Source organism: Carica papaya, chromosome 5, assembly GCF_054855325.1.
Source record: "Carica papaya isolate Zhongbai chromosome 5, ASM5485532v1, whole genome shotgun sequence".
NCBI classification, from domain to species: Eukaryota; Viridiplantae; Streptophyta; class Magnoliopsida; order Brassicales; family Caricaceae; genus Carica; species Carica papaya.
The window spans coordinates 28529978-28550604 of record NC_142313.1 but is presented as its reverse complement, the minus strand read 5'-3'; the positions used below and the strand labels follow the sequence as shown (position 1 = coordinate 28550604).

Here is a 20627-nt window from a genome sequence, read left to right as displayed (position 1 = left end):
GTTTCATTCTGCACTGTAAATACATACACTTTTTCTTCCTCCATCCCCCCTCCCGTCATTAGTTTCCTTGTGCGTGCACTCTGCATCTCTCTTTCTCGTTCTAATATCGATTAAAATGCCCCTGCTTCTTGACTTACATTTGCGTATGAACCAGTGGACTCTAGTTCCAGTCAAGTGTAACGTCGAATGACCTGTCTGAAAAAAAAAATTAGTGCGACAAGAGGACTTCTCAGGAGGTCACCCATCCGAGTACTACTCTCGCCCAAACATACTTAACTGCGGAATTCTGATGGGATCCGGTGCATTAGTGCTGGTATGATCGAACCTGTTTAATTTCGCGCTGCAAATACATAAACTCCTTCTCCTTTCTTCCCCCTCCCGTCATTTGTTTCCTTGTGCGTGCGCACTGCACCTCTCATTCTCGTTCAAATATCAAGTAAAATGCCACAGCGCCGTGACTCACATTTGCGAATAAATCTGCGGACCATAATTAAAGTCGCGCGTAACGTCGAACAACACATCTGAAAAAAAGAAAATGGGTGCAACACGAGAACTTCCCAGGAGGTAACCCATCATTGTACTACTTTCGCCAAAGCACACTTAACTGCGGAGTTCTGATGGGATCAGTTGCATTTGTGCTGGTATGATCGCACCCGTTTAATTCTGCGCTGCAAATACATAAACTCCTTCTCCTTTCTTCCCCTTCCCGTCATTTGTTTCCTTGTGCGTGCGTACTGCACCTCCCGTGCTCGTTCTAATATCAAGTAAAATGCTACGGTGCCGTGACTCACATTTGCGAATAAACTTGAGGACCCTAGTTCCAGTCGCGCGTATCGTCGAAAGAATCATCTGTAAAAAAATGGGTGCAACACGAGGACTTCCTAAGAAAATGGGTGAAATATAAGAACTTCGTAGGAGGTCACCCATCCTAGTGCTTCTCTCGCCTAAGCGCCCTTAACTTGCGGAGTTCTGATAGAATCCGTTTCATTGGTGCTGGATGATTGCTCATGTTTCATTCTGTGCTGCAAATACATAAAGTTTTTCTCCCTCCATCCCCCCTCCCGTCATTTGTTTCCTTGTGCGTGCACTCTGCATCTCTATTTCTCGTTCTAATATCAATTAAAATGTCCCTGCTTCTTAACTCACATTTGCGTAGAAACCAGTGGACCCTAGTTCCAGTCGCGCGTAACGTCGAACGACCTGTCTGAAAAAAAAAATTAGTGCGACACGAGGACTTCCCAGGAGGTCACCCATCCGAGTACTACTTTCGCCTAAGCACACTAAAATGCGGATTTTTGATGAGATCCGGTGCATTAGTGCTAGTATGATCGCAACTGTTTGATTTTGCGCTGCAAATACATAAACTCATTCCCCTTTCTTCCCCCTCCCGTCATTTGTTTCCTTGTGCGTGCGCACTGCACCTCCCGTTCTCGTTCTAATATCAAGTAAAATGTTACAGCGCCGTGACTCACATTTGTGAATAAACCTGAGGACCATAATTCAAGTCGCGCATAACGTCGAAAGAATCATCTGCAAAAAAATGAGTGCAACACGAGGACTTCACAAGAAAATTGGTGAAATATAAGGACTTCGTAGGAGGTAACCCATGCTAGTACTACTCTCGCCCAAGCACCCTTACCTACGGAGTTCTGATAGAATCCGTTGCATTAGTGCTGGTATGATCGCACCTGTTTCATTTCGTGCTTAAAATACATACACTCCTTCTCTTTCCCTCCCCCTCCCATCAATTGTTTCCTTGTGCGTTCACACTGCACCTCTCCCTCTCGTTCTAATATCGATTAAAATGCCCCTACTTCTTGACTCACATTTGCGTATAAACAAACGGACCATAGTTCCAGTCGCGCGTAACGTGGAACGACCCGTCTGAAAAAAAATTGGTGCGACACGAGGACTTACCAGGAGGTCACCCATCTGAGTACTACTCTCGCCCAAGCGCACTTAATTGCGGAGTTCTGATGGGATCCGGTACATTAGTGCTGGTATGATCGCACCCGTTTAATTCCGGGCTGCAAATACATAAACTCCTTCTCCTTTCCTCCCCCTCCCGTCATTTGTTTCCTTGTGCGTGCGCACTGTACCTCTCGTTCTCGTTCAAATATGAAGTAAAATGCCACGGCGCCGTGACTCACATTTGCGAATAAATCTGCGGACCATAATTAATTTCGCGCGTAACGTCGAACGACACATCTGAAAAAAAGAAAATGGGTGCAACACGAGAACTTCCCAGGAGGTAACCCATCATTGTACTACTTTCGCCAAAGCACACTTAACTGCGGAGTTCTGATGGGATCAGTTGCATTTGTGCTGGTATGATCGCACCCGTTTAATTCTGCGCTGCAAATACATAAACTCCTTCTCCTTTATTCCCCGTCCCGTCATTTGTTTCCTTGTGCGTGCGTACTGCACCTCCCGTGCTCGTTCTAATATCAAGTAAAATGCTACGGTGCCGTGACTCACATTTGCGAATAAACTTGAGGACCATAATTCAAGTCGCGCGTATCGTCGAAAGAATCATCTGTAAAAAAATGGGTGCAACACGAGGACTTCCTAAGAAAATGGGTAAAATATAAGGACTTTGCAAGAGGTCACCCATCCTAGTTCTACTCTCGCCCAAGCACCCTTAACTTGCGGAGTTCTGATAGAATCCGTTGCATTGGTGCTGGTATGATTGGTCATGTTTCATTCTGCGCTGCAAATATATACACTTTTTCTCCCTCCATCCCCCCTCCTGTCATTTGTTTCGTTGTGCGTGCACTCTGCATCTCTCCTTCTCGTTCTAATATCGATTAAAATGCCCCTGCTTCTTGACTCAAATTTGTGTATAAACCAGCGGAACCTAGTTCCAGTCGCGCTTAACGTCGAACGACTCGTCTGAAAAAATATTAGTGCGACACGAGGACTTCCTAGGAGGTCACCCATCCGAGTACTACTCTCGCCCAAGCACACTTAACTGCGGAGTTCTGATGGGATCCGGTGCATTAGTGCTGGTATGATCGCACCTGTTTAATTTCGCGCTGCAAATACATAAACTCCTTCTCCTTTCTTCCCCCTCCCGTCATTTCTTTCCTTGTGCGTGCGCACTGCACCTCCCGTGCTCGTTCTAATATCAAGTAAAAGGCTACGGTGCGGTGACTCACATTTGCGAATAAACCTGAGTACCATAATTCAAGTCGCGCGTATCGTCGAAAGAATCATCTGCAAAAAAATGGGTGCAACACGAGGACTTCCTAAGAAAATTTGTGAAATATAAGGACTTCGCAGGAGGTCACCCATCCTAGTGCTACTCTCGCCCAAGCACCCTTAACTTGCGGAGTTCTGATGGAATCTGTTGCATTGGTGCTAGTATGATTGCTCATGTTTCATTCTGCACTGTAAATACATACACTTTTTCTTCCTCCATCCCCCCTCCCGTCATTAGTTTCCTTGTGCGTGCACTCTGCATCTCTCTTTCTCGTTCTAATATCGATTAAAATACCCCTGCTTCTTGACTCACATTTGCGTATGAACCAGTGGACTCTAGTTCCAGTCAAGCGTAACGTCGAACGACCTGTCTGAAAAAAAAAATTTGTGCGACAAGAGGACTTCTCAGGAGGTCACCCATCCGAGTACTACTCTCGCCCAAACACACTTAACTGCGAAATTCTGATGGGATCCGGTGCATTAGTGCTGGTATGATCGAACCTGTTTAATTTCGCGTTGCAAATACATAAACTCCTTCTCCTTTCTTCCCCCTCCCGTCATTTGTTTCCTTGTGCGTGCGCACTGCACCTCTCATTCTAGTTCAAATATCAAGTAAAATGCCACAGCACCGTGACTCACATTTGCGAATAAATCTGCGGACCATAATTAAAGTCGCGCGTAACGTCGAACGACACATCTGAAAAAAAGAAAATGGGTGCAACACGAGAACTTCCCAGGAGGTAATCCATCATTGTACTACTTTCGCCAAACCACACTTAACTGCGGAGTTCTGATGGGATCAGTTGCATTTGTGCTGGTATGATCGCACCCGTTTAATTCTGCGCTGCAAATACATAAACTCCTTCTCCTTTCTTCCCCCTCCCGTCATTTGTTTCCTTGTGCGTGCGTACTGCACCTCCCGTGCTCGTTCTAATATCAAGTAAAATGCTACGGTGCCGTGACTCACATTTGCGAATAAACTTGAGGACCCTAGTTCCAGTCGCGCGTATCGTCGAAAGAATCATCTGTAAAAAAATGGGTGCAACACGAGGACTTCCTAAGAAAATGGGTGAAATATAAGAACTTCGTAGGAGGTCACCCATCCTAGTGCTTCTCTCGCCTAAGCGCCCTTAACTTGCGGAGTTCTGATAGAATCCGTTTCATTGGTGCTGGATGATTGCTCATGTTTCATTCTGTGCTGCAAATACATAAACTTTTTCTCCCTCCATCCCCCCTCCCGTCATTTGTTTCCTTGTGCATGCACTCTGCATCTCTATTTCTCGTTCTAATATCAATTAAAATTCCCCTGCTTCTTAACTCACATTTGCGTAGAAACCAGTGGACCCTAGTTCCAGTCGCGCGTAACGTCGAACGACCCGTCTGAAAAAAAAAATTAGTGCGACACGAGGACTTCCCAGGAGGTCACCCATCCGAGTACTACTTTCGCCTAAGCACACTAAAATGCGGAGTTTTGATGAGATCCGGTGCATTAGTGCTAGAATGATCGCAACTGTTCGATTTTGCGCTGCAAATACATAAACTCATTCCCCTTTCTTCCCCCTCCCGTCATTTGTTTCCTTGTGCGTGCGCACTGCACCTCCCGTTCTCGTTCTAATATCAAGTAAAATGCTACAGCGCCGTGACTCACATTTGTGAATAAACCTGAGGACCATAATTCAAGTCGCGCATAACGTCGAAAGAATCATCTGCAAAAAAATGAGTGCAACACGAGGACTTCAAGAGAAAATTGGTGAAATATAAGGACTTCGTAGGAGGTAACCCATGCTAGTACTACTCTCGCCCAAGCACCCTTACCTACGGAGTTCTGATAGAATCCGTTGCATTAGTGCTGGTATGATCGCACCTGTTTCATTTCGTGCTTAAAATACATACACTCCTTCTCTTTCCCTCCCCCTCCCATCAATTGTTTCCTTGTGCGTTCACACTGCACCTCTCCCTCTCGTTCTAATATCGATTAAAATGCCCCTACTTCTTGACTCACATTTGCGTATAAACAAACGGACCATAGTTCCAGTCGCGCGTAACGTGGAACGACCCGTCTGAAAAAAAAATTGGTGCGACACGAGGACTTACCAGGAGGTCACCCATCCGAGTACTACTCTCGCCCAAGCGCACTTAACTGCGGAGTTCTGATGGGATCCGGTACATTAGTGCTGGTATGATCGCACCCGTTTAATTCCGGGCTGCAAATACATAAACTCCTTCTCCTTTCCTCCCCCTCCCGTCATTTGTTTCCTTGTGCGTGCGCACTGCACCTCTCGTTCTCGTTCAAATATCAAGTAAAATGCCACGGCGCCGTGACTCACATTTGCGAATAAATCTGCGGACCATAATTAATTTCGCGCGTAACGTCGAACGGCACATCTGAAAAAAAGGAAATGGGTGCAACACGAGAACTTCCCAGGAGGTAACCCATCATTGTACTACTTTAGCCAAAGCACACTTAACTGCGGAGTTCTGATGGGATCAGTTGCATTTGTGCTGGTATGATCGCACCCGTTTAATTCTGCGCTGCAAATACATAAACTCCTTCTCCTTTATTCCCCCTCCCGTCATTTGTTTCCTTGTGCGTGCGCACTGCACCTCTCATTCTCGTTCAAATATCAAGTAAAATGCCACAGCGCCGTGACTCACATTTGCGAATAAACCTGAGGACCATAATTCAAGTCGCGCGTAACGTCGAAAGAATCATCTGCAAAAAAATGGGTGCAACACGAGGACTTCACAAGAAAATGGGTGAAATATAAGGACTTCGCAGGAGGTAACCCATGCTAGTACTACTCTCGCCCAAGCACCCTTACCTACGGAGTTCTGATACAATCCGTTAAAATGCCCCTGCTTCTTGACTCACAATTGCGTATAAACCAGCGGACCCCAGTTCCAGTCGCGCGTAACGTCGAACGACCCGTCTGAAAAAAAATTGGTGCGACACGAGGACTTCCCCTTTCTTCCCCCTCCCGTCATTTGTCTCCTTATGCGTGCGCACTGCACCTCCCATGCTCGTTCTAATATAAAGTAAAATGCTACGGTTCCGTGACTCACAGTTGCGAATAAACCTGAGGACCATAATTTAAGTCGCGCGTATCGTCGAAAGAATCATCTGCAAAAAAATGGGTGCAACACGAGGACTTCCTAAGAAAATGGGTGAAATATAAGTACTTCGCAAGAGGTCACCCATCCTAGTGCTACTCTCGCCTAAGGACCCTTAACTTGCGGAGTTCTGATAGAATCCGTTGCATTGGTGCTTGTATGATTGCTCATGTTTCATTCTGCACTGCAAATACATACACTTTTTCTCCCTCCATCCCCCCTCCCGTCATTTGTTTCCTTGTGCGTGCACTCTGCATCTCTCCTTCTAGTTCTAATATCGATTAAAATGCCCCTGCTTCTTGACTCACATTTGCGTATAATCTAGTGGACCCTAGTTTCAGTCGCCCGTAACGTCGAACGACCCTTCTGAAAAAAAAAATTAGTGCAACACGAGAACTTCCCAGGAGGTCACCCATCTAAGTACTACCCTCGCCCAAGCACACTTAACTGTGGAGTTCTGATGGGATCCGGTGCATTAGTGCTGGTATGATCACACCTGTTTAATATTGCACTGCAAATACATAAACTCCTCCTTTCTTCCCCCTCCCGTCATTTGTTTCCTTGTGCGTGCGCACTGCACCTCTCGTTCTTATTCAAATATCAAGTAAAATTCCACGGCGCCGTGACTCACATTTGCGAATAAATCTGCGGACCATAATTAAAGTCGCGCGTAATGTCGAACGGCACATCTGAAAAAAAGAAAATAGGTGCAACACGAGAACTTCCCAGGAGGTAACCCATCATTGTACTACTTTCGCCAAAGCACACTTAACTGCGGAGTTCTGATGGGATCCGGTGCATTTGTGCTGGTGTGACTGCACTTGTTTAATTTTGTGTTGAAAATACATACACTCCTTCTTCCCTCCCACCCTCCCATCATTTGTTTCTTTGTGCGTTCACACTGCACCTCTCATTCTCGTTCTATTATCGATTAAAATGCCCCTGATTCTTGACTCACATTTGCGTATAAACCAACGGACCATAGTTCCAGCCGCACGTAACGTCGAACGACCCATCTGAAAAAAAAAATTTTGCGATACGAGGACTTCCCAAGAGGTCACCCATCCGAGTACTACTCTCGCCCAAGCACACTTAACTGCAGAGTTATGATGGGATCAAGTGCATTAGTGCTGGTATGATGCCACTTATTTAATTTTGCGCTTCAAATACATACGCTCCTTCTCTTTTCTTCCTCCTCCCGTCATTTGTTTCCTTGTGCGTGCGCACTGCACCTCCCGTACTCGTTCTAATATCAGGTAAAATGCCATGGTGCCGTGACTCACATTGGCGAAAAAACCTGCGGACCATAAACTAAGTCGCGCCTAACGTCGTAAGAATCATCTGCAAAAAGATGGGTGCAACACGAGGACCTCCCAAGAAAATGGGTGAAATATAAGGACTTCGCAGGAGGTCACCCATCCGAGTACTTTTCTCGCCCAAGCACCCTTAACTGCGGAGTTCTGATAGAATCCGTTGCATTAGTGCTGGTTTGATCCCCCATGTTTCATTCTGCACTGCAAATACATACACTATTTCTCCTCCCATCCCCCCTCCCGTCATTTGTTTCCTTGTGCGTGCACTCTGCATCTCTCTTTCTCGTTCTAATATCGATTAAAATGCCCCTGCTTCTTGACTCACATTTGTGTATAAAGCAGCAGACCCTAGTTCCAGACGCGCTTAACGTCGAACAACCCGTCTGAAAAAAAAATTTGTGCAACACGAGGACTTCCCAGGAGGTCACCCATCCGAGTACTAATCTCGCCCAAGCACACTTCACTGCGGAGCTCTGATGGGATCCGGTGCATTAGTGCTGGTATGATCTCACCTGTTTAATTTCGCGCTGCAAATACATAAACTCATTCCCCTTTCATCCCCCTCCCGTCATTTGTTTCCTTGTGCGTGCGCACTGCACCTCCTGTTCTCGTTCTAATATCAAGTAAAATGCTACAGCGCCGTGACTCACATTTGCGAATAAACCTGAGGACCATAATTCAAGTCGCGTTTAACATCGAAAGAATCATCTGCAAAAAATGGGTGCAACACGAGGACTTCACAAGAAAATGGGTGAAATATAAGGACTTCGCAGGAGGTAACCCATGCTAGTACTACTCTCGCCAAAGCACCCTTACCTACGGAGTTCTGATAGAATCCGTTGCATTAGTGCTGGTATGATCGCACCTGTTTCATTTCGCGCTGCAAATACATACACTCCTTCTCCTTTCTTTCCCCTCCCGAAATTTGTTTCCTTGTGCGTTCGCACTGCACCTCCCTTTTTCGTTCTAATATCAAGTAAAATGGTACAGCACTGTGACTCACATTTGCGAATAAACCTGAGGACCATAATTCAAGTCGCGCGTAACGTCGAAAGAATCATCTGCAAAAAAATGGGTGCAACACGAGGACTTCACAAGAAAATGGGTAAAATATAAGGACTTCCCAGGAGGTAACCCATGCTAGTACTAATCTCGCCCAAGCACCCTTACCTACGGAGTTCTGATAGAATCCTTTGCATTAGTGCTGGTATGATCGCACCTGTTTCATTTCGCGCTGCAAATACATAAACTCCTTCTCCTTTCTTCCCCCTCCCGTGATTTTTTTCCTTGTGCGTGCGCACTGCACCTCTCGTTTTCGTTCAAATATCAAGTAAAATGCCACGGCGCCTTGACTCACATTTGCGAATAAATCTGCGGACTATAATTAAAGTCGCGCGTAACGTCGAACTGCACATCTGAAAAAAAGAAAATGGGTGCAACACGAGAACTTCCCAGGAGGTAACCCATCATTGTACTACTTTCGACAAAGCATACTTAACTGCGGAGTTCTGATGGGATCCGGTGCATTTGTGCTGGTGCGACCGCACCTGTTTAATTTCGTGCTGAAAATACATACACTCCTTCTTCCCTCCCCCCTCCAATCATTTGTTTCCTTGTGCGTTCACACTGCACCTCTCCTTCTCATTCTAATATCGATTAAAATGCCCCTGAGAGGTCACCCATCCGAGTACTACTCTCGCCCAAGCATGGTTAACTGCAGAGTTCTGATGGGATCCAGTGCATTAGTGCTGGTATGATGCCACTTGTTTAATTTTGCGCTTCAAATACATACACTCCTTCTCTTTTCTTCCTCCTCCCGTCATTTGTTTCCTTGTGCATGCGCACTGCACCTCCCGTACTCGTTCTAATATCAAGTAAAATGCTACGGCGCCGTGACTCACATTTGTGAATAAACCTGCGGACCATAAATCAAGTCGCGCGTAACGTCGAAAGAATCATCTGCAAAAAGATGGGTGCAACACGAGGACCTCCCAAGAAAATGGGTGAAATATAAGGACTTCGCAGGAGGTCACCCATCCGAGTACTTTTCTCACCCAAGCACCCTTAACTGCGGAGTTCTGATAGAATCCGTTGCATTAGTGCTGGTATGATCCCTCATGTTTCATTCTGCACTGTAAATACATACACTCTTTCTCCTTCCATCTGCAAAAAAATGGGTGCAACACGAGGACTTCGCAAGAAAATGGGTGAAATATAAGCACTTCGCAGGAGGTAACCCATGCTAGTACTATTCTCGCCCAAGCACCCTTACCTACGGAGTTCTGATAGAATCCGTTGCATTAGTGCTGGTATGATCGCACCTGTTTCATTTCGCGCTGCAAATACATACACTCCTTCTCCTTTCTTCCCCCTCCCGTCATTTGTTTCCTTGTGCGTGCGCACTGCACCTCTCGTTCTTGTTCAAATATCAAGTAAAATGCCACAGCGCCGTGGCTCACATTTGCGAATAAATTTGCGGATCATAATTAAAGTCGCGCGTAACGTCGAGCGGCACATCTGAAAAAAAGAAAAAGGGTGCAACACGAGAACTTCCCAGGAGGTAACCCATCATTGTACTACTTTCGTCAAAGCACACTTAACTGCGGAGTTCTGATGGGATCCGGTGCATTTGTGCTGGTGTGACTGCACCTGTTTAATTTCGTGCTGAAAATACATACACTCCTTCTTCCCTCCCCCCCTCCCATCGTTTGTTTCCTTGTGCGTTCACACTGCACCTCTTCTTCTCGTTCTAATATCGATTAAAATGCCCCTGCTTCTTGACTCACATTTGCGTATAAACTAGTGGACCCTAGTTCCAGTCGCGCGTAACGTCGAACGACCCGTCTGAAAAAAAAAATTAGTGCGACACGAGGACTTCCCAGGAGGTCACCCATCCGAGTACTAATCTCGCCCAAGCACACTTCACTGCGGATTTCTGATGGGATCCGGTGCATTAGTGCTGGTACGATCGTACCTGTTTAATTTTGCGCTACAAATACATAAACTCATTCCCCTTTCTTCCCCCTCCCGTCATTTGTATCCTTGTGCGTGCGCACTGCACTTCCCGTTTTCGTTCTAATATCAAGTAAAATACTACAGCGCCGTGACTCACATCTGGGAACAAACCATAGGACCATAATTCAAGTAGCGCGTAACGTCGAAAGAATCATCTGCAAAAAAATGGGTACAACACGAGGACTTCACAAGAAAATGGGTGAAATATAAGGACTTCGCAGGAGGTAACCCATGCTAGTACTACTCTCGCCCAAGCACCCTTACCTACGGAGTTCTGATAGAATCCGTTGCATTAGTGCTGGTATGATCGCACCTGTTTCATTTCGCGCTGCAAATACATACACTCCTTCTCTATTCTTCCCCCTCCCGTCATTTGTTTCCTTGTGCGTGCGCACTGCACCTCTTGTTCTCGTTCAAATATCAAGTAAAATGTCACGGTGCCGTGACTCACATTTGCGAATAAATCTGAGGACCATAATTCAAGTCGCGCGTAATGTCGAACGACACATCTGAAAAAAAAAAAATAGGTGCAACACGAGAACTTCCCAGGAGGTAACCCATCATTGTACTACTTTCGCCAAAGCACACTTTTCTGGGGAGTTCTGATGGGATCCGGTGCATTTGTGCTAGTGTGACCGCACCTGTTTTATTTCGTGCAGAAAATACATACAGTCCTTCCCTCCCCCCTCCCATCATTTGTTTCCTTGTGCGTTCACACTGCACCTCTCCATCTCGTTCTAATATCGATTAAAATGCCCCTGATTCTTGACTCACATTTGCGTATAAACCAGCGGACCATAGTTCCAGTCGCGCGTAACGTCGAACGACCCGTCTGAAAAAAAATTGGTGTGACACGAGGACTTCCCAGGAGGTCACCCATCCGAGTACTAATCTCGCTAAAGCACACTTCACTGCGGAGTTCTGATGAGATCCGGTGCATTAGTGCTGGTATGATCGCACCTGTTTAATTTCACGCTGCAAATACATACACTCCTTCTCCTTTATTCCCCCTCCCGTCAATTGTTTCCTTGTGCGTTCACACTGCACCTCTCATTCTCGTTCTAATATCGATTAAAATGCCCCTGCTTCTTGACTCACCTTTGCGTATAAACCAGCGGACCCTACTTCAAGTCGCGCGTAACGTCGAACGACCCGTCTGAAAAAAAATTGGTGCGACACTAGGACTTCCCAAGAGGTCGCCCATCTGAGCACTAATCTCGCCCAAGCACACTTAACTGCGGAGTCCTGATGGGATCCGGTGCATTAGTGCTGGTATGATCGCACCTGTTTAATTTTCCGCTGCAAATAGATAAACTCATTCCCCTTTCTTCCCCCTCCCGTCATTTATTTTCTTGTGCGTGCGCACTGCACCTCTCGTTCTCGTTCAAATATCAAGTAAAATGCCACGGCGCCGTGACTCACATTTGTGAAAAAACCTGCGGACCATAATTAAAGTCGCGCGTAACGTCGAACAGCACATCTGAAAAAAAGAAAATGGGTGGAACACGAGAACTTCCCAGGGGGTAAACCATCATTGTACTACTTTCGCCAAAGCACACTTAACTACGGAGTTCTGATGGGATCCGGTGCATTTGTGCTTGTGTGACCGCACATGTTTAATTTCGTGCTGAAAATACATACACTCCTTCTTTCCTCCCCCCCTCCCATCATTTGTTTCCTTGTGCGTTCACACTGCACCTCTCCTTCTCGTTTTAATATCGATTAAAATGACCCTGATTCTTGACTCACATTTGCGTATAAACCAGCGGACCATAGTTCCAGTCGCGCGTAACGTCGAACGACCCCTCTGAAAAAAAATTATTGCGATACGAGGACTTCCCAAGAGGTCACCCATCCGAGTACTACTCTCGCCCAAGCACACTTAATTGCAGAGTTTTGATGGGATCCAGTGCATTAGTGCTGGTATGATGCCACTTGTTTAATTTTGCGCTTCAAATACATACACTCCTTCTCTTTTCTTCCTCCTCCCGTCATTTGTTTCCTTGTGCGTGCGCACTGCACCTCCCGTACTCGTTCTAATATCAAGTAAAATGCCACGGCGCCGTGACTCACATTTGCGAATAAACCTGCGGACCATAAATCAAGTCGCACGTAAAGTCGAAAGAATCATCTGTAAAAAGATGGGTGCAACACCAGGACCTCCCAAGAAAATGGGTGAAATATAAGGACTTCGCAGGAGGTCACCCATCTGAGTACTTTTCTCGCCCAAGCACCCTTAACTGCGAAGTTCTGATAGAATCCGTTGCATTAGTGCTGGTATGATCCCTCATGTTTCATTCTGCACTGCAAATACATACACTCTTTCTCCTTCCATCCCCCCTCCCGTCATTTGTTTCCTTGTACGTGCGCACTGCACCTCTCGTTCTTATTCAAATATCAAGTAAAATGCCACGGCGCCGTGACTCAACTTTGCAAATGAACCAGCGGTTTATAATTCCATTTGCGCGTAACATCGAACAACCCATCCGAAAAAAAATAAGTGCAACACAAGGGCTTCCCAAGTGGTCACCCATCCGAGTACTACTCTCGCCCAAGCACACTTAACTGTGGAGTTCTGATGGGATCCAGGGCTTTAGTGCTGGTATGATCGCAGCTGTTTAAATTCGCGCTGCAAATACATACACTCCTTCTCCTTTCTTTCCCCTTCCCTCATTTGTTTCCTTGTGCGTTCACACTTCACCTCTCATTCTCGTTCAAATATCGATTAAAATGCCCCTGCTTCTTGACTCACATTTGCGTATAAAAAAGCGGACCCCGGTTCCAGTCGCGCGTAACGTCGAACGACCCGTCTGAAAAAAAATTGGTGCGACATGAGGACTTCCCATTAGGTCTCCCATTCGAGTACTACTCTCGCCCAACCACACTTAACTGCGGAGTTCTGATGGGATCCGGTGCATTACTGCTGGTATGATCCCAACCGTTTAATTCTGCGCTGCAAATACATAAACTCTTTCTCCTTTCTTCCCCATCCCGTCATTTGTTTCCTTGTGCGTGCGCACTGCACCTCCCGTGCTCGTTCTAATTGCAAGTAAAAATCTACGGTGCCGTGACTCATATTTGCGAATAAACCTGAGGACCATAATTCAAGTCGCGCGTATCGTCGAAAGAATCATCTGCAAAAAAATGTGTGCAACACGAGGACTTCCAAAGAAAATGGGTGAAATATAAGGACTTCGCAGGAGGTCACCCATCCTAGTGCTACTCTCGCCCAAGCACCCTTACCTACGGAGTTCTGATAGAATCTGTTGCATTAGTGCTGGTATGATCGCACCTGTTTCATTTCGTGCTGAAAATACATACACTCCTTCTCCTTCCCTCCCCCTCTCATCAATTGTTTCCTTGTGCGTTCACACTGCACCTCTCCTTCTCGTTCTAATATCGATTAAAATGCCCCTGCTTCTTGACTCACATTTTCGTATAAATCAGCGGACCCTAGTTCCAGTCGCGCGTAGCGTCGAACGACCCATCTGAACAAAATTGGAGTGATACGAGGACTTCCCAGGAGGTCACCCATTCGAGTACTACTCTCGCACAAGCACACTTAACTACGGAGTTCTGACGGGATCCAGTGCATTAGTGCTGGTATGATCGCACTTGTTTAATTCCGCGCTGCAAATACATTAAGTCCTTCTCCTTTCTTCCCCCTCCCGTCATTTGTTTCCTTGTGCGTGCGCACTGCACCTCCCGTGCTTGTTCTAATGTCAAGTAAAATGCTACAGTGCCGTGACGCACATTTGTGAATAAACCTGAGGACCATAATTCAAGTCGCGCGTATCGTCGTAAGAATCATCTGCAAAAAAATGGGTGCAACACGACGACTTCCTAAGAAAATGGGTGAAATATAAGGACTTCGCAGGAGGTCACCCATCCTAGTGCTACTCTCGCCCAAGCATCCTTAATTTGCGGAGTTCTGATAGAATCCGTTTCATTGGTGCTGGTATGATTGCTCATGTTTCATTCTGCGCTTCAAATACATACACTTTTTCTCCCTCCATCCCCCCTCCCGTTATTTGTTTCCTTGTGCGTGCACTCGGCATCTCTCCTTCTCGTTCTAATATCGATTAAAATTCCCGTGCTTCTTGATTCACATTTGCGTATAAATCAGTGGACCCTAGTTCCAGTCGCGCGTAACGTTGAACAACCCGTTAGAAAAAAAAATTAGTGCGACACAAGGACTTCCCAGGAGGTCACCCATTCGAGTACTACTCCCGCCCAAGAACACTTAACTGAGAAGTTCTGATGGGATCCGGTGCATTAGTGATGGTATGATTGCACCTTATTTTTCACGCCGCAAATACATAAACTCCTTCTCCTTTCTTCCCCCTCCGGTCATTTGTTTCCTTGTGCGTGCGCACTGCACCTCTCGTTCTCGTTCAAATATCAAGTAAAATGCCACGGCGCCGTGACTCACATTTGCGAATAAATCAGCGGACCATAATTAAAGTCACGCGTAACGGCGAACGGCACATATGAAGAAAAAAAAATGGGTGCAACACGAGAACTTCACCAGAAAATGGGTGAAATATAAGGACTTCGCAGGAGGTAACCCATGCTAGTACTACTCTCGCCCAAGCACCCTTACCTACGAAGTTCTGATAGAATTCGTTCCATTAGTGCTGGTATGATCGCACCTGTTTCATTTCGTGCTGAAAATACATATACTACTTCTCCTTCCCTCCCCCTCCCATCAATTGTTTCCTTGTGCGTTCACACTGCACCTCTCCTTCTCGTTCTAATATGGATTAAAATGCCCCTACTTCTTGACTCACATTTGCGTATAAACCAGCGGACCTTAGTTCCAGTCACGCGTAACGTCGAACGACCCGTCTGAAATTAAATTTGTGCGACACAAGGACTTCCCAGGAGGTCACCCATCCGAGTACTACTCTCGCCCAAGCACACTTAACTGCGAAGTTCTGATGGGATCCGGTGCATTAGTGCTGGTATGATCGCACCCTTTTAATTCTGCGCTGCAAAAACATAAACTCCTTCTCCTTTCTTCCCCCTCCCGTCATTTGTTTCCTTGTGCGTGCACACTGCACCTCCCGTGCTCGTTCTAATATCAAGTAAAATGCTACGATGCCGTGACTCACATCTGCGGTTAAATCTGAGGACCATAATTCAAGTCGCGCGTATCGTCGAAAGAATCATCTGCAAAAAAATGGGTGCAACACGAGAACTTCCTAAGAAAATGGGTGAAATATAAGGACTTCGCTGGAGGTCACCCATCCTAGTGCTACTCTCGCCCAAGCACCCTTAACTTGCGGAGTTCTGATAGAATCCGTTGCATTGGTGCTGGTATGATTGCTCATGTTTCATTCTGCGCTGCAAATACATACACTTTTTCTCCCTCCATCCCCCCTCCCGTCATTTGTTTCCTTTTGCGTGCACTCTGCATCTCTCCTTCTCGTTCTAATATCGATTAAAATGCCCCTGCTTCTTGACTCACATTTGCGTATAAACCAGTGGACCCTAGTTCCAGTCGTGCGTAACGTCGAACGACCCGTCCTAAAAAAAAATTAGTGCGACACGAGGACTTCCCAGGAGGTCACCCATCCGAGTACTACTCTCGCCCAAACACACTTAACTGCGGAGTTCTGATGGGATCCGGTGCATTAGTGCTGGTATGATCGCACCTGTTTAATTTTGCACTGCAAATACATAAAATCCTTATCCTTTCTTCCCCCTCCCGTCATTTATTTCCTTGTGCGTGCGCACTGTACCTCTCGTTCTCCTTCAAATATCAAGTAAAATGCCACGGCGCCGTGACTCACATTTGCGAATAAATTTGCGGAACATAATTAAAGTCGCGCATAACGTCGAACGGCACATCTGAAAAAAAGAAAATGGGTGCAACACGAGAACTTCCCAGGAGGTAACCGATCATTGTACTACTTTCGCCAAAGCACACTTAACTGCGAAGTTCTGATGGGATCCGGAGCTTTAGTGCTGGTATGATCGCACCTATTTAATTTCGCGCTGCAAATACATACACTCCTTCTCCTTTCTTCCCCCTCCCGTCATTTTTTTCCTTGTGCGTTCACATTTGACCTCTCATTTTCGTTCTAATATCGATTAAAATGCCCCTGCTTCTTGACTCACATTTGCGTATAAACCAGCGGACCCTAGTTCCAGAAGCCCGTAACGTCGAACGACCCAACTGAAAAAAAATTGGTGCGACACGAGGACTTCACAAGAAAATGGGTGAAATATAAGGACTTCGCAGGAGGTAACCCATGCTAGTACTACTCTCGCCCAAGCACCCTTACCTACGGAGTTCTGATAGAATCCGTTGCATTAGTGCTGGTATAATCGCACCTGTTTCATTTCATGCTGAAAATACATACACTCCTTCTCCTTCCCTCCCCCTCCCATCAATTGTTTCCTTGTGCGTTCACACTGCACCTCTCCTTCACATTTGCGTATAAACCAGCGGACCCTAGTTCCAGTCGTGCGTAACTTCAAACGACCCGTCTGAAAAAAAATTGGTGCAACACGAGGACTTCCCAGGTGGTCACCCATCCGAGTACTACTCTCGCCCAAGCACACTTAACTACGGAGTTCTGAGGGGATCTGGTTCATTAGTGCTGGTATTATCGCACCCGTTTAATTCTGCGCTGCAAATACATAAACTCCTTCTCCTTTATTCCCCCTCCCGTCATTTGTTTCCTTGTGCGTGCGCACTGCACCTCCCGTGCTCGTTCTAATATCAAGTAAAATGCTACGGTGCCGTGACTCACATTTGCGAATAAACCTGAGGACCATAATTCAAGTCGTGTGTATCGTCGAAAGAATCATCTGCAAAAAAAATGCGTGCAACACGAGGACTTCCTAAGAAAATGGGTGAAATATAAGGACTTCGCAGGAGGTCACCCATCCTAGTGCTACTCTCGCCCAAGCACACTTAACTGCGGAGTTCTGATGGGATCCGGTGCATTTGTGCTGGTATGATCGCACCCGTTTAATTACGAGCTCCTTCTCCTTTCTTCCCCCTCCCATCATTTGTTTCCTTGTGCGGGTGCACTGCACCTCCCGTGCTCGCTCTAATATCAAGTAAAATGCTACGGTGCCGTGACTCACATTTGTGAATAAACTTGAGGACCATAATTAAAGTCGCGCGTATCGTCGAAAGAATCATCTGCAAAAAAATGGGTGCAACACGAGGACTTCACAAGTGGCCACCCATCCGAGTACTACTCTCGCCCAAGCACACTTAACTGCGGAGTCATGATGGGATCTGTTACATTAGTGCTGGTATGATCGCACCTGATTAATTTCGCACTGCAAATACATAAACTCCTTCTCCTTTCTTCCACCTCCCGTCATTTGTTTCCTTGTGCGTTCACACTGCACCTCTCCTTCTCGTTCTAATATCGATTAAAATGCCCCTGCTTCTTGACTCACAATTGCGTATAAACCAGCGGACCCAAGTTCCAGACTCGCGTAACGTCAAACGACTCGTCTGAAAAAAAATTGGTGCAACACGAGGACTTCACAAGAAAATGGGTGAAATATAAGGACTTCGCAGGAGGTAACCCATGCTAGTACTACTCTCGCTCAAGCACCCTTACCTACGGAGTTCTGATAGAATCCGTTGCATTAGTGCTGGTATGATCGCACCTGTTTCATTTCGTGCTGAAAATACATACACTCCTTCTCCTTTTCTCCCCCTCCCATCAATTATTTCCTTATGCGTTCACACTGCACCTCTCCTTCTCGTTCTAATATCGATTAAAATGCCCCTGCTTCTTGACTCACATTTGCGTATAAACCAGCGGACTCTAGTTCCAGTCGCGCGTAACGTCGAACGACCCGTCTGAGAAAAAATTGGTGCGTTACGAGGACTTCCCAGGAGGTCACCAATCTGAGTATTACTCTCGCCAAAGCACACTTAATTGTGGAGTTCTGATGGGATCCGGTGCATTAGTGCTGGTATGATCGCACCTGTTTAATTTTGCGCTGCAAATACATAAACTCATTCCCCTTTCTTCCCCCTCCCGTCATTTGTTTCCTTGTGCGTGCGCACTGCACCTCTCGTTCTCGCTCAAATATCAAGTAAAATGCCACGGCGCCGTGACTCACATTTGCGAATAAATCTGCGGACCATAATTAAAGTCGCGCGTATGGTCGAACGGCACATCTGAAAAAAAGAAAATGGGTGCAACACGAGAACTTCCCAGGAGGTAACCCATCATTGTACTACTTTCGCCAAAACAAACTTAACTGCGGAGTTCTGATGGGATCTGGTGCATTTGTGCTGGTGTGACCGCACCAGTTTAATTTCGTGCTGAAAATACATACACTCATTCCCCTTTCTTCCCCCTCCCGTCATTTGTTTCCTTTTGCGTGCGCACTACACCTCCCGTTCTCGTTCTAATATCGATTAAAATGACTCTTATTCTTGACTCACATTTACGTATAAACCAGCGGATCATAGTTCTAGCCGCGCGTAACATCGAACGACCCATCTGGAAAAAAATTATTACAATACGAGGACTTCCCAAGAGGTCACCCATCCGAGTACTACACTCGCCCAAGCACACTTAACTGCAGAGTTCTGATGGGATCCAATGCATTAGTGCTGGTATGATGCCACTTGTTTAATTTTGCGCTTCAAATACATACACTCCTTCTCTTTTCGTCCTTCTCCCGTCATTTGTTTCCTTGTGCGTGCGCACTGCACCTCCCGTACTCGTTCTAATATCAAGTAAAATGCCACGGCGCCTTGACTCACATTTGCGAATAAACCTGCGGATCATAAATCAAGTCACACGTAACGTTGAAAGAATCATCTGCAAAAAGATGGGTGCAACACGAGGACCTCCCAAGAAAATAGGTGAAATATAAGGACTTCGTAGGAGGTCACCCATTCGAGTATTTTTCTCGCCCAAGCACCCTTAACTGCGGAGTTCTGATAGAATCTGTTGCATTAGTGCTGGTATGATCCCTCATGTTTCATTTTGCACTGCAAATACATACACTCTTTCTCCTCCCATCCCCCCTTCCGTCATTTGTTTCCTTGTGCGTGCACTCTGCATCTCTCTTTCTCGTTCTAATATCAAGTAATATGCCCCGGCACCGTGACTCACCTTTGCAAATGAACCAGCGGTTTATAATTCCATTAGCGCATAACGTCGAACAACCCATTCGAAAAAAAATAGTTACAACACGAGGGCTTCCCAAGTGGTCACCCATCCGAGTACTACTCTCGCCCAAGCACACTTAACTGCAGAGTTCTGATGGTATCCGAGGCTTTAGTGCTGGTATGATCGCACCTGTTTAATATTGCGCTGCAAATACATACACTATTTCTCCTTTCTTCCCCCTCCTGTCATTTGTATCCTTGTGCGTTAACACTTCACCTCTCATTCTCGTTCTAATATCGATTAAAATGCCCCTGCTTATTGACTCACATTTGCGTATAAACCAGTGGACACTAGTCCCAGACGCGCGTAACGTCGAACGACCCGTCTGAAAAAAAATTAGTGCAACACGAGGACTTCCCAAGAGGTCACCCATCCGAGTACTAATCTCGCCCAAGCACACTTAACTGCGGAGTTCTGATGGGATCAGGGGCTTTAGTGCTGGTATGATCGCACCTGTTTAATTTTGCGCTAGAAATATATTAACTCATTCCCCTTTCTTCCCCCTCCCGTCATTTGTTTCCTTGTGCGTGCGCACTGCACCTCCCGTTCTCGTTCTAATATCAAGTAAAATGCCACGGCGACGTGACTCACATTTGCGAATAAACCTGAGGACCATAATTCAAGTCGCGCGTAACGTCGAAAGAATCATCTGCAAAAAAATGGGTGCAACGCGAGGATTTCACAAGAAAATGGGTGAAATATAAGGACTTCGCAGGAGGTAACCCATGCTAATACTACTCTCGCCCAAGCACCCTTACCTACGGAGTTCTGATAGAATCCGTTGCATTAGTACTGGTATGATCGTACCTGTTTCATTTAG

General features: G+C 46.1%; 3 non-coding genes and 34 pseudogenes across 3 annotated transcripts; all 37 read right to left on the bottom strand.

Moving 5' to 3' along the window:
- Positions 1 to 208: 208 nt before the first annotated feature.
- On the bottom strand, positions 209 to 327 carry LOC148259109 (5S ribosomal RNA; annotated as a pseudogene).
- Positions 328 to 536: 209 nt separating this feature from the next.
- On the bottom strand, positions 537 to 655 carry LOC148259108 (5S ribosomal RNA; annotated as a pseudogene).
- A 1240-nt stretch (positions 656 to 1895) lies between these two features.
- On the bottom strand, positions 1896 to 2014 carry LOC148259107 (5S ribosomal RNA; annotated as a pseudogene).
- Positions 2015 to 2223: 209 nt separating this feature from the next.
- LOC148259106 (5S ribosomal RNA) lies at positions 2224 to 2342 on the bottom strand (annotated as a pseudogene).
- Positions 2343 to 2903: 561 nt separating this feature from the next.
- Positions 2904 to 3022, bottom strand: LOC148259105 (5S ribosomal RNA). Its single transcript, XR_015819630.1, has one exon. It is a non-coding gene; the product is annotated as a 5S ribosomal RNA (ribosomal RNA).
- A 563-nt stretch (positions 3023 to 3585) lies between these two features.
- LOC148259104 (5S ribosomal RNA) lies at positions 3586 to 3704 on the bottom strand (annotated as a pseudogene).
- A 209-nt stretch (positions 3705 to 3913) lies between these two features.
- LOC148259103 (5S ribosomal RNA) lies at positions 3914 to 4032 on the bottom strand (annotated as a pseudogene).
- Positions 4033 to 4594: 562 nt separating this feature from the next.
- Positions 4595 to 4713, bottom strand: LOC148259102 (5S ribosomal RNA; annotated as a pseudogene).
- Positions 4714 to 5273: 560 nt separating this feature from the next.
- LOC148259101 (5S ribosomal RNA) lies at positions 5274 to 5392 on the bottom strand (annotated as a pseudogene).
- A 209-nt stretch (positions 5393 to 5601) lies between these two features.
- Positions 5602 to 5720, bottom strand: LOC148259100 (5S ribosomal RNA; annotated as a pseudogene).
- A 971-nt stretch (positions 5721 to 6691) lies between these two features.
- Positions 6692 to 6810, bottom strand: LOC148259099 (5S ribosomal RNA). Its single transcript, XR_015820632.1, has one exon. It is a non-coding gene; the product is annotated as a 5S ribosomal RNA (ribosomal RNA).
- A 206-nt stretch (positions 6811 to 7016) lies between these two features.
- Positions 7017 to 7135, bottom strand: LOC148259098 (5S ribosomal RNA; annotated as a pseudogene).
- Positions 7136 to 7340: 205 nt separating this feature from the next.
- LOC148259097 (5S ribosomal RNA) lies at positions 7341 to 7458 on the bottom strand (annotated as a pseudogene).
- A 562-nt stretch (positions 7459 to 8020) lies between these two features.
- Positions 8021 to 8139, bottom strand: LOC148259096 (5S ribosomal RNA; annotated as a pseudogene).
- A 916-nt stretch (positions 8140 to 9055) lies between these two features.
- LOC148259095 (5S ribosomal RNA) lies at positions 9056 to 9174 on the bottom strand (annotated as a pseudogene).
- A 451-nt stretch (positions 9175 to 9625) lies between these two features.
- On the bottom strand, positions 9626 to 9744 carry LOC148259094 (5S ribosomal RNA; annotated as a pseudogene).
- Positions 9745 to 10157: 413 nt separating this feature from the next.
- LOC148259093 (5S ribosomal RNA) lies at positions 10158 to 10276 on the bottom strand (annotated as a pseudogene).
- Positions 10277 to 10482: 206 nt separating this feature from the next.
- On the bottom strand, positions 10483 to 10601 carry LOC148259092 (5S ribosomal RNA; annotated as a pseudogene).
- Positions 10602 to 11164: 563 nt separating this feature from the next.
- LOC148259091 (5S ribosomal RNA) lies at positions 11165 to 11283 on the bottom strand (annotated as a pseudogene).
- A 200-nt stretch (positions 11284 to 11483) lies between these two features.
- LOC148259090 (5S ribosomal RNA) lies at positions 11484 to 11602 on the bottom strand (annotated as a pseudogene).
- A 205-nt stretch (positions 11603 to 11807) lies between these two features.
- On the bottom strand, positions 11808 to 11926 carry LOC148259089 (5S ribosomal RNA; annotated as a pseudogene).
- A 207-nt stretch (positions 11927 to 12133) lies between these two features.
- LOC148259088 (5S ribosomal RNA) lies at positions 12134 to 12254 on the bottom strand (annotated as a pseudogene).
- An 883-nt stretch (positions 12255 to 13137) lies between these two features.
- LOC148259087 (5S ribosomal RNA) lies at positions 13138 to 13256 on the bottom strand (annotated as a pseudogene).
- Positions 13257 to 13458: 202 nt separating this feature from the next.
- Positions 13459 to 13580, bottom strand: LOC148259086 (5S ribosomal RNA; annotated as a pseudogene).
- Positions 13581 to 14138: 558 nt separating this feature from the next.
- Positions 14139 to 14257, bottom strand: LOC148259085 (5S ribosomal RNA; annotated as a pseudogene).
- A 562-nt stretch (positions 14258 to 14819) lies between these two features.
- On the bottom strand, positions 14820 to 14938 carry LOC148259084 (5S ribosomal RNA; annotated as a pseudogene).
- A 561-nt stretch (positions 14939 to 15499) lies between these two features.
- LOC148259083 (5S ribosomal RNA) lies at positions 15500 to 15618 on the bottom strand (annotated as a pseudogene).
- A 562-nt stretch (positions 15619 to 16180) lies between these two features.
- LOC148259082 (5S ribosomal RNA) lies at positions 16181 to 16299 on the bottom strand. The gene has a single exon (XR_015821110.1). It is a non-coding gene; the product is annotated as a 5S ribosomal RNA (ribosomal RNA).
- Positions 16300 to 16508: 209 nt separating this feature from the next.
- On the bottom strand, positions 16509 to 16627 carry LOC148259081 (5S ribosomal RNA; annotated as a pseudogene).
- Positions 16628 to 17146: 519 nt separating this feature from the next.
- LOC148259080 (5S ribosomal RNA) lies at positions 17147 to 17265 on the bottom strand (annotated as a pseudogene).
- A 236-nt stretch (positions 17266 to 17501) lies between these two features.
- On the bottom strand, positions 17502 to 17620 carry LOC148259079 (5S ribosomal RNA; annotated as a pseudogene).
- Positions 17621 to 17810: 190 nt separating this feature from the next.
- On the bottom strand, positions 17811 to 17929 carry LOC148259078 (5S ribosomal RNA; annotated as a pseudogene).
- Positions 17930 to 18488: 559 nt separating this feature from the next.
- Positions 18489 to 18607, bottom strand: LOC148259077 (5S ribosomal RNA; annotated as a pseudogene).
- A 209-nt stretch (positions 18608 to 18816) lies between these two features.
- On the bottom strand, positions 18817 to 18935 carry LOC148259076 (5S ribosomal RNA; annotated as a pseudogene).
- A 205-nt stretch (positions 18936 to 19140) lies between these two features.
- Positions 19141 to 19258, bottom strand: LOC148259075 (5S ribosomal RNA; annotated as a pseudogene).
- A 561-nt stretch (positions 19259 to 19819) lies between these two features.
- Positions 19820 to 19938, bottom strand: LOC148259074 (5S ribosomal RNA; annotated as a pseudogene).
- Positions 19939 to 20143: 205 nt separating this feature from the next.
- Positions 20144 to 20262, bottom strand: LOC148259073 (5S ribosomal RNA; annotated as a pseudogene).
- Positions 20263 to 20627: the final 365 nt, after the last annotated feature.